Source organism: Mus caroli, unplaced genomic scaffold, assembly GCF_978045245.1.
Source record: "Mus caroli unplaced genomic scaffold, Mus_caroli_1 scaffold_3, whole genome shotgun sequence".
Classification (NCBI taxonomy): domain Eukaryota; kingdom Metazoa; phylum Chordata; class Mammalia; order Rodentia; family Muridae; genus Mus; species Mus caroli.
Genome location: NW_028227258.1, coordinates 83,870,130 through 83,882,699, shown reverse-complemented (window position 1 = coordinate 83,882,699; position 12,570 = coordinate 83,870,130).

Here is a 12,570-nt window from a genome sequence, read left to right as displayed (position 1 = left end):
ACTTTATTTTTCAACACCACTAATATTAACAGTTAGGTCAAACTTTCAGGAAGTTTCATAACAGCACACTCCCTTTGAGCTATCCTCCCTACCCCAGTCTCTTCAAACAGTGTTTAAGCACTCTTGTGGGCCTGTGTATCAGAGGCATTCCAAGGAGACCTCTGGCCCAGCCAGGTGCAAGAGTTCATGCAAAGGGGAGCGAGTAGGAGCAGGGAAGGGAAGTCATTTCAGGCTACTTCCACTGCTGCATTTGGCTCCACCTCTGTCTCCACTGTGTCATCTCTGTTACTCCACGATGCCCTGATGCCTAGCACTGAGTTGGTCGTGCTGGGCCTATGAGAAGCTGACTACCCAGTGAGGAGTGTGGAGGAGCTTCAGGTGGCATTTTGGGAAAGCAGACCTCTTCCCAAGTGTTACAACTCTTATGACAGAAGCCCTTGGGCAGAGGAGTAGTTCTCAGTGTCGGGCATCAGTGCATCGTGGAGTAACAGAGATCACTGGTAAGGGGAACACAACTTCTGTTCCATTCCAAACTGGCAAGACCTGAAACAGCATTAGGGAAGCAGAAAACCTAGATTGATCAGGGTCACAATACCTTCTGGTCTGCACCAGCACCAGGTCACCTTGGGTGCTGAGTCTGCAGACACCCCCAAGGTCCCTAGAGGACAGCTTCTGAGGCAGACCCCTTTTTGGGCTCCAGACATCCAGGCACCTTCCCTGTCAGAGGAGAGGTGTCCGCCCCACCCGGAAGAGTTTTGCCAGAGCACCTAAGGGAGCCATCTTGATTCCCGGATCCCTCTGAGACTAGTGTGCACATGTGAGAGTATGGACAACAGAAGCTAAAAGCTTCTGGGACAGGAAATGTTTCAGGCCTTCATCTTCTGCCAGGAGGCAGGTCCAAACACCAGATGACTGTTCACCTTCCCTGCAAGAGGAGAGTTTGCCTGCAGAGAATGCTCTGACCACTGAAACTCAGGAAAGAGCTAGTCTCCCAGGTCTGCTGATAGAGGCTAACAGAATCTCTAGAGAAACAAGCTCTAACCAGAGACAACTATAACAACTAACTCCAAAGATTATCAGAGGGCAAAAGGCAAACAAAAGAATCTTACTAACAAAAACCAAGACCACTCACCATCATCAAATTTCAGCATTCCCACCTCTCCCAGTTCTGGTCACCCCAACACACCCGAAAACCTAGACCAGAATTTAAAAGCACATCTCATGATGATGGTAGAGGACATCGAGAAGGACTTAAATAATTCAATTAAAGAAATACAGGAGAACACTGCTAAACAGTTACAAGTCCTCAAGGAAAAACAGGAAAACACAACCAAAGAGGTGGAAGTCCTTAAAGAAAAACAGGAAAACCCATACAAACAGGTGACAGAAATGAAGAAAACCATACTAGACCTAAAAAGGGAAGTAGACACAATAAAGAAAATCGAAAGTGGGGCAATGCTGGAGATAGAAACCCTAGAAAAGAAATCTGGAACCATAGATGTGAGCATCAGCAACAGAATACAAGAGATGGAAGAGAGAATCTCAGGTGCAGAAGATTCCATAGAGAACATCAGCACAACAATCAAAGAAAATGCAAAATTCAAAAAGATCCTAACTCAAAACATCCAGGAAATAGAGGACACAATGAGAAGGCCAAACCTAAGGATAATAGGAGTAGATGAGAATGAAGATTTTCAACTCAAAGGACCAGCAAACATCTTCAACAAAATTATAGAAGAAAACTTCCCAAACCTAAAGAAAGACATGCCCATGAACATACAAGAAGCCTACAGAACACCAAATAGACTGGACCAGAAAAAAAATTCCTCCCGACACATAATAATCAGAATAAAAAAAACACTAAATAAAGATAAAATATTAAAAGCAGTAAGGGAAAAAGGTCAAGTAACATATAAAGGCAGGCCTAACAGAATTACACCAGACTTTTCACCAGAGACTATTATAGCCCGAAGATCCTGGACAGATGTTATACAGACACTAAGAGAACACATATGCCAGCCCAGGCTAGTATACCCAGCCAAACTCTCAATTACCATAGATGGAGAAATCAAAGTTTCCAAGACAAAACCAAATTCACACATTATCTTTCCATGAATCCAGCCCTTCAAAGGACAATGACAGAAAAAGACCAACACAAGGACAGAAAACACACCCTAGAAAAAGGAAGAAAGTAATCCATCTATAAATCTAAAAGAAGACAGCCACAAAAACAGAATGCCAACTCGAGCAACAAAAATAAAAGGAAGCAACTATTACTTTTCCTTAATATCTCTTAATATCAATGGACTTAATTCCCCAATAAAAAGACATAGACTAACAGACTGGCTACACAATCAGGACTCAACATTCTGCTGCTTACAGAAAACCTATGTCAGGGAAAAAGACAGATAGTACCTCAGAATGAAAGGCTGGAAAACAATTTTCCAAGCAACTGTTCTGAAGAAACAAGATGGAGCAGCCATTCTCATATCTAATAAAATCAACTTCCAACCCAAAGTCATCAAAAAAGATAAGGAGGGACACTTCATACTCATCAAATGTAAAATCCTCCAAGAGGAACTCTCAATTCTGAATATCTATGCTCCAAACGCAAAGGCAGCAACATTCATTAAAGAAACATTAGTAAAGCTCAAAGCACACATTGCACCTCACAGAATGATAGTGGGAGAGATCAACACACCAATTTCATCAATGGACAGATCGTGAAAAGAGAAACTAAACAGGGACACAGTGAAACTAACAGAAGTTATGAAACAAATGGATTTAACAGATATCTACAGAACACTTTATCCTAAAACAAAAGGATATACCTTCTTCTCTGCACCTCATGGTACCTTCTTCCAAATTGACCATATAATGGGTCACAAAACAGGACTCAACAGATACAAAAATATTGAAATTGTCCCATGCATCCTATCAGATCACCATGGACTAAGGCTGATCTTCATTAACAAAATAAATAATAGAAAACCCACATTCACATGGAAACTGAACAACACAGTTCTCAATGATACCTTGGTCAAAGAAGGAATAAAGAAGGAAATTAAAGACTTTTTAGAATTTAATGAAAATGAAGCCACAACATAAACAAACTTATGGGACACAAAGAAAGCATTTCTAAGCAGAAAACTCATAGCTCAGAGTGCCTCCAAAAAGAAACTAGAGAGAGCACACACTAGCAGCTTGACAACACACCTAAAAGCTCTAGAACAAAAGGAAGCAAATTCACCCAAGAGGAGTAGACTGCAGGAAATAATCAAACTCAGGGGTGAAATCAACCAAGTGGAAACAAGAACTATACAAAGAATCAACCAAATGAGGAGCTGGTTCTTTGAGAAAATCAACAAGATAGATAAAACCATACCCAGACTCACTAGAGGGCACAGGGACAGCATCCTAATTAACAAAATCAGAAATGAAAGGGGAGACATAACAACGGATCCTAAAGAAATCCAAAATACCATCAAATGATTCTACAAAAGGCTATACTCAACAAAACTAAAAACCTGGAAAAAATGGACAAGTTTCTAGACAGATACGAGGTAATAAAGTTAAATCAGTATCAGGTTAATGATCTATACAGTCCTGTATCCCCTAAAGTAATAGAAGCAGTCCGTAATAGTCTCCCAACCAAAAAAAAAAATGCCACGACCAGATGGGTTTAGTGCAGAGTTCTATCAGACCTTCAAAGAAGATCTAATTCCAGTTCTTCACAATCTATTCCACAAAATAGAAGCAGAAGGTACTCTACACAATTCATTCTATGAACCCACAATTACTCTGATACCTAAACCACAGAGACACCCATCAAAGATAGAGAACTTCAGACCAATTACCCTGATGAATATCGATGCAAAAATATGAAATAAAGTTCTTGCTAACCGAATCCAAGAACACATCAAAACAAAACATCCATCAAAACCAAGTAAAACCATCCATCAAAACATCCATCCTGACCAAGTAGGTTTCATTCCAGGGATGCAGGGATGGTTTAATATACCGAAATCCATCAACGTAATCCACTATATAAACAAACTCAAAGACAAAAAGACATGATCATCTCATTAGATGTGGAGAAAGCATTTGAAAAAATCCAACACCCATTCATGATAAAAGTGTTGGAAAGGTCACAAATTCAAACATACCTAATCATGATAAAAGCAATCTACAGCAAACCAGTAGCCAACATCAAAGTAAATGGTGAGAATCTGGAAGCAATCTCACTAAAATCAGGGACTAGACAAGCTTGCCCACTTTCTTCCTACCTATTCAACATAGTACTTGAAGTCCTCACTAGAGCAATTTGACAACAAAAGGAGATCAAGTGGATGCAAATTGGAAAGGAAGAAGTCAATATGACTTTTTGCCGATGATATTATAGTATATATAAGTGACCCTAAAAATTCCACCAGAGAACTCCTAAACCTGATAAACAGCTATGGTGGAGTAGCTGGATATAAAATTAACTCAAACAAGTCAATGGCCTTTCTCTACACAAAGGATAATCAGGCGGAGAAAGAAATTAGAGAAACAACACCCTTCACAATAGTCACAATATCATAAAATACCTTGGCATGACCCTACCTAAGGAAGTGAAAGATCTGTATGATAAGAACTTCAAGTCTCTTAAGAAAGAAAGAAATTAAAGAAGATCTCAGAAGATGGAAAGATCTTCCATGCTCATGGATTGGCAGGATCAATATAGTAAAAATGGTTATCTTGCCAAAAGCAATCTACAGATTCAATGCAATCCCGATCAAAATTCCAACTCAATTCTTCAGCGAATTAGAAAAGACAATCTGCAAAGTCATCTAGAATAACAAAAAACCTAGGATAGCAAAAACTCTTCTCAAGGATAAAAGAACCTCTGGTGGAACCACCATGCCTGACCTAAAGCTGTACTACAGAGCAATTGCGATAAATACTGCATGGTACTGGTATAGCAACAGACAAGTAGATCAGTGGAATAGAATTGAAGACGCAGAAATGAACCCACAGACCTATGGTCACTTGATCTTTGACTAGGGAGCTAAAACCATCCAGTGGAAAAAAGACAGCATTTTCAACAAATGGTGCTGTCACAACTGGCGATTATCATGTAGAAGAAAGCAAATTGATCCATTTCTATCTCCTTGTCTTAAGGTCAAATCTATGTGGATCAAGGAACTCCACATAAAACCAGAGACAGTGAAACTTACAGAGGAGAAAGTGGGGAAAAGCCTAGATGATATGGGCAGAGGGGAAAAATCCTGAATGGAACAGCAATGGACTGTGCTGTAAGACCGAGAATGGGACCTCATAAAATTGCAAAGCTTCTGTAAGGCAAAGACACCATCAATAAGACAAAAAGGCACCTAAATTAGGTAGGGAATTAATATCCAATGTATATAACGAATTCAAGAAGGTGTAGTCCAGAAAATCAAATAACCCCATTAAAAAATGGGTCTCAGAGCTAAACAAAGAATTCTCACCTGAGGAATACCAAATGGCTGAGAAGCACCTGAAAAAATGTTTAGCATCCTTAATCATCAGGGAAATGAAAATCAAAACAACCCTGAGATTCCACCTCACACCAGTCAGAATGGGTAAGTTCAAAAATTCAGATGACAGCAGATGCTGGTGAGGATGTGGAGAAATAGGAACACTCCTTCATTTTCGGTAGGATTGTAAGCCAGTACAACCACTCTAGAAATCAGTCTGGAGGTTCTTCAGAAATTTGGACATAGTACTACCGGAGGATCCAGCAATACCTCTCCTGGGCATACATCCAGAAGATGTCCCAACCGGTAAGAAGGACACATGCTCCACTATGTTCATAGCAGCCTTATTTATAATAGCCAGAAGCTGGAAAGAACCCAGATGCCCCTCAACAGAGGAATGGATACAGAAAATGTGGTACATTTACACAATGGAGTACTACTCAGCTATTAAAAAGAATGAATTTATGAAATTCCTAGGCAAATGGATGGACCTGGAGGGCATCATCCTGAGTGAGGTAACTCAATCACAAAATAACTCACATGATATGCATTCCCTGATAAGTGGATATTAGCCAAGAAACTTAGGATACCCAAGATATAAGATACAATTTGCAAAACACATGAAACTCAAGAAGAATGAATACCAAAGTGTGGACACTTTGCCCCCCTCTCAGAATTGGGAACAAAACCCCGTGGAAGGAGTTACAGAGACAAAGTTTGGAACTGAGACGAAAGGATGGACCATCTAGAGACTGCCATACTCGGGGATCCATCCTATAATCAGCCTCCAAATGGTGACACCATTGCATACACTAGCAACATTTTGCTGAAAGGACCCTGATATATCTGTCTCTTGTGAGCCTATGCTGGGGCCTAGCAAACACAGAAGTTGATGCTCACAGTCAGCTATTGGATGGATCACAGAGCCCCCAATGTAGGAGCTAGAGAAAGTACCCAAGGAGCTAAATGGGTCTGCAACTCTATAGGTGGAACAACAATATGAACTAACCAGTATCCCCAGGTCTCGTGTCTCTAGCTGCATATGTAGCAGAAGATGGCCTCGTAGGCCATCATTGGAAAGAGAGGCCCCTTGGTCGTGCAAACTTTATCTGCCTCAGTACAGGGGAATGCCAGGGCCAAGAAGTGGGAGCTGGTGGGTAGGGGAATGGGGTGTGTGGTGTGTGTGTGTGGGGTCTTTCGGGATAGCATTTGAAATTTGAAATGTATATAAAGAAAATATCTAATAAAAATAATAAAATTAAAATAAATAAATCAATAAAAATAAAATAACAACAAAAATAATTTTATGGTTGAGGATCATCTCAATATGAGGTCAAGGGTAGCAGCATAAAGAAGGCTAACAATGGCTGCCCAAGATTATCCCATATAGCAGCATTTGCTTCTTGATTGTATCTTTTGCCATATAGCTGAATCTCTGTTCTGCCTTACTCAGTATTTGGTGATAAGGCCAAGTCTTGCCCTGGGGACTTTGAATCTTGCTTGAGTCTTCACACTGTACATTATTAGAATCACTTTCCATTACTCCATGGAGTTTTCTTTTTATATTATACTCCATAATCTTCAGTCATTTTTCTCTTCACAAACCAAACTTTCTCTAAATTGAACTCTTCTGCCTTTGCATTGGTTTCTTTTGCTCTCTTATCAGCTTCTTGTTCAAAGAAAGCCATCACATGTTTAGTCTGCTTTAGTACTTGACACTGTAACTGAGAGTCATGGTGAAAGTATTGTTTGGCTGAGGGAAATTAGCTTGAGTTTGGCTAGAAGAAAAAAAAAAAAAAAAAAAAAAAAACTTCTTATCCCAGAACCTTTATGCATTATTTAAAAGGACTTCTAGTTACATTTACATTTACTGCCATTTCAAATCCTGGCTTATCAAGAGTAATTAATATAAACTGCTTTCATGAACATGACTTAAGCAAGTCACACCATCTTAGAGATCATTCTTTCCTCATTTTAATTTACGTAAAATAAATCTTTATATTTACTTTCATTTACCCTGATCCAGATAAAAGGAAAAATTAGTATTCCAGACAGTGAGGCTGTAGTACCCTTAGGTACTTAACTGAAAATATGTTATCAAACTCCTAACTGGTCTTTTTACTTTCATTCTGGGTTCTTCAGTCAATTCTCAATGTAATAATTGAGTGATCCAGTAAAAATAAATGGGAGGTCTCCCCACTGAATTGACCCCTGCAAATTGCTGTATGTGTCACTCAATGCAAGAGCCAAAGTTATGATACATCATCTTAAGGGCTCAACACTGATTGCCACCACTTCTAATAACTAGCTTTCACATTTGTCTGCTATTATTGTTCTTCAAAGTCACTCTGCACTTGGTACACTGAGCTCTAGATTGCTCATTTAATTTACCAGGCTCAGCACCTTTCCTGTGCCCAAGAAGCTCTCCTTCACTCTTCATTCAGTCATTCATGGAGTGTGAGCAAGCATTTCATTGCATAAGCACTGTCTATGATCTAGCATACAACAGGGAACACAATGCTCCAAGACCCTGTTCTCATGGAGTTTGTGTTCTAATTAGGACAGTAAACGAAACGTATCAAGAAAGTGAGGCAGACAGATTATACGTACATAGAGATGGATGCACAGGAAGTTACACAGATACAGAGAAAGACTAAGGAAAAGTAAAACAGGAATGGAGAACAACAAAATGGAGATTCCAAGACGAAATGAATGCTACAACAAGCTCATCAAATTGTGCAAGAGAAAAGAGAAACTTTCAATGAAGGCTTTCACGACTACCTCTTTTGTTGTTGGTTAAATTTCCTTTTGTTTTCTTGAAAGGCAGTCTCATGTAACATAATGATTCTCACCTCAATATCACTATCCACAACTCAAACTAGATTTCAACTACTCCTGATTCCATAGCCTTTATCCCCAGAGGGCTGGATTACTGGAATATGCCACTATTCCTGGCATGAATTATAGGCTTATTAAAACACACACACACACATACACACTACATCTTCACATCAACACTGACAATAATGCTTCCTTTACTTTTTAGTGTAATTGAATTATTGGTAACATATTTATATTATTTTTACAACATATTACAATAACTAGAATAAAACAACTTTTGTTTACTATTGCACACTCTAAGCATAAGGCAATGATTATGTGAAATACTCAGCAATTATTGATTTAAATCAATGAATGATTATATCAAGAAAATATTAAGATAACTTTGGAGCAGAAATGGAACAATGTACAGACTAAATCTGCATGGTTGGGATTGTTCTATGAAAAAAAGTATGCAGGAAAAAAATCAGTAATATAGAATGTAGGCTTATAAAGAGTAGGACTGATATTATCAAAAGAAAAAAATTACTGCTATGCATACATGACATTGTGGTTTTTTGTTTTTCTTGTGCACTGTAAAGTTCTTTTCCCTTTGGGATACCCCTTGAATCACTGTGGTAAGATGACTACAACAACTTAAAACTAATAGATCTATTTCAACTTAAATTTACCTCATACTCATTTCCAGTATGTGGAACTTGTGTACAGCCATGGTGTTGTGTACAGTACATGTTGTGTTCAGTGTCTCTCACACAGTCATGCAATATTGAATCACAGCAGTGGTGGCTTAGTTTAGTCAACAAGACATACAGTGATTTACAGTTTAGTGGAAAATCAATCTTTGTGCCAAATTAAGACATGCCATTTTATTCATTTAACTACAAGTCTAAAATTCTTAGATCTTCTATTTTGATTCATTAAAAACCTTACATTTATGAAGAGTTTAATTTAAAATCTTAAGTATAGATTCTCATCACTAACCCTGTAGCAGACTACATGCAGTTGCTTCTCCTTATACCACCCCATTCCCTAAAGAATCTGCTACGGATCCAGATTCCCCTCTTCCTGCGGACCCTCGTGACTCCCCCTGCTAACACAACACCCATTCCTGTGTGATTCTCAGTACAAACAAACAAACAAACAACAACAACAAAAACCCACACAGAGAAAAAAAAAACACTTTCTCCCTGAAATTCCCAGTGGCCACATCTGGGAGGGTCTCAGGTTCACCCTAAAGTTCACTTCTTCTATTAGGACAGCCCCAGTCTCACCCCACCATAACTTGATTAACTGGGAACTCACAAGTCTTGTTTTAGACTCACGATGCCCCTAGCTCTTTTATTCCTGTCTCTTCAAGTTATTATTTGACTTGCTGCAGCCTACTGTCAGGATCCTGTCTTTCTACCAGACTACTCTATGATTCTCAGAATGGACAGCTTTCTCCTTAGCTTTTACTTGAAGTCCCTCTCAGCATATTCTCTTAGCCCATGCCTATTACCTTTCATCAGCCAACAACCTGCAGAAATACTCTCTACTAGGCAACACATAGCAATCTTTCCTACGACTCAGAGAGGGCAACAGAAACTAAGGAACAAAAAGCTCATACAACAAGAACAAGATCATATAACAAAGCCTAGAATCACCTCAGATATTCTAACTCAAGATGCCTAGGCACCAACACAAAATTATAAATGTTAACAGTCAAGAAAACTTGTCCCCACAAGAACCCAATATCACTACTATAGGAGGCTCTGAGAAATACAATGTAGCTGGCGACAAGGACCTCAATATAACAATTATGAAAATTCTTAAGTAACCTAAACAGGATATAAATGAATACCATAATGAAGTTTGTAAAAGCACAAACAAATAATGAAAACAATTTAGACATGAAAGTAAAATCAGAATCACTAAAGGGAAAACAAATGACATTTTAAAAATCAAATTAAATATTTAGGACACTTTAGATAGAAGCCTCACAAAGAGAATATAAGTCATAGAACAGAGAATCTCAAGTGTTGATGAAAATGTAGAAGAAATGGATATTTCGGTCAAAGATGTTAAATTAAAAAAGAAAGAACACAAAATATCCAGGAAATCTATCACAGACTGAAAAGATCACATCTATGAATAATAAGAATAGATAAAGGAGACAAAAACCCAGTCCAGAATTACTAAAAATATTTTCAATAAAGATATAAATATTTTCCCTAAAGAAGGAGATGCTCATCAATATACAAGAATATCCTTCTGCCTGGTCTTTTCTGCTGGGGCAGACTGCTAGCTAGTCTGCCCCCCTGAAGACACCATATCCCGAGCCATCCTAGAGGATCCACTGCACTCACAGCAGTTGATAAGTACCTCTCCCCGACCCCCCCCCCCCGCACTGAAATCCCAGAGTTGCGTCTGGGAACCCAGTGGACTTGGAACCCATCACTCACCAACCCCCCTCCCCCAAATACCACTCCCCTTCTGCCTGGTCATTTCTGCTGGGGCAGACTACTAGCCAGTCTGCTCTCCAGAAGACACCATATCCTGAGCCATCCCAGAAGATCCACTGCACTCAGAGTAGTCCTGCAACTGACACCACAGTCCAAGGCATCCCAGGAGATCTGCTGCACACAGGGCAACTGAGAAACTGATCACCAGCTTGTCTGTTCCCCTGAAGACACCTCAGTCTGAAGACCTCCCAGGATGCTGTGGCATGCAGGGCAACCCATCAAAAAATGGGGTATAGAACTAAACTGAGAATTTACAACCGAGGAATCTCAAATGGCTGGGAAGCACCTAGAGAAATATTTAAAGTCCTTAGTGATCATAGAAATGCAGATCTAAACAACCCTGAGATTCCACCTTACATCAATCAGAATGGCTAAGATAAAAACCTCAGGTGACAACACATGTTGGAGAGGATGTGAAGAGGAACACTCCTCCATTGCTGGTGGGACTGTAAGCTGTTACAGGGTTTCTCTGTATAGGCCTGGCTGTCCTTATTGACAATAAGGCTCTATTAGTAGCCAGGAATGGTGGCTCATGCCTTTAAACCCAGCTCTTGGGAGGCAGAGGCAGGCAAATTTCTGAGTTCGAGGCCAGCCTGGTGAGTTCCAGGACAGCCAGGGCTATACAGAGAAACCCTGTCTAGAAAAAAACAAAAACAAAACAAAAAGGCTCTATTACTGTGGCTATGGAGTACTCACAAAAAGGAACCTATCATGACTGCCCTCTGAAAGATCCAACATGCAGCTGAAAGAGTCCGATGCAAATATTTACACCCAACTAATAGATAGAAGCTGCTGAGCCCTGCAGTTGAATTAAGGAAAAGCTGGGGAAAGCTGAGGAGGAGGCAGACCCTGTAGGAGGACCAGCAGTCTCAACTAACCTGGACCCCTGAGATCTCACAAACACTGGACCACCAACCTGAGATCATATACCAGCTAATATGAGGCCCCCAATACATATACAGCAGAGGACTGCTGGGTCTGGATTCTGTCAGAGAAGATGCACCTGACCTTCAAGAGACTGGAGGCCCCAGGGAGTTTAGGTGTCTGGGTAGGTGGATGATGGGGACGTCTTCTTGGAGACTGGGCAGGGGGGATGGGATGTAGAACTGTCAGAGGGTGGACCAGGATGTGGATAAAGTGTGGACTGTAAAAAAAAAAAAAAGATAAAAGAATATTTTTTTTTTACCCTTCACACACCTTTTTATTTTTTAATTTTTTGAATTTTTTTAATTACGTATTTTCCTCAATTACATTTCCAATGTTATCCCAAAAGTCCCCCATACCCTCCCCACAACTTCCCTACCCATCCATTCCCACTTTTTGGCCCTGGCGTTCCCCTGTACTGGGGCATATAAAGTTTGCTTGTCCAATGGGCCTCTCTTTCTAGTGATGGCCTACTAGGCCATCTTTTGATACATATGCAGCTAGAGTCAAGAGCTCTGGGGTACTGGTTAGTTCATAATGTTGTTGCACCTACAGGGTTGCAGATCTCTCTAGCTCCTTGGATACTTTCTCTCGCTCCTCCATTGGGGGCCCTGTGATCCAAGAATAAATTTTTAAAAATAAAAAAAAAAAAAAGAAATCTTGAAAGTACATCATTATTGGAATTCAGGAAATGGCTCAATGACTACAAACATTTCTTGTATGTATATGAAGACCTGAGTTTATATCTCAAGCACACATACATCCTAAAATACAGGGATGATTTGCATGACTGTAACCACAGT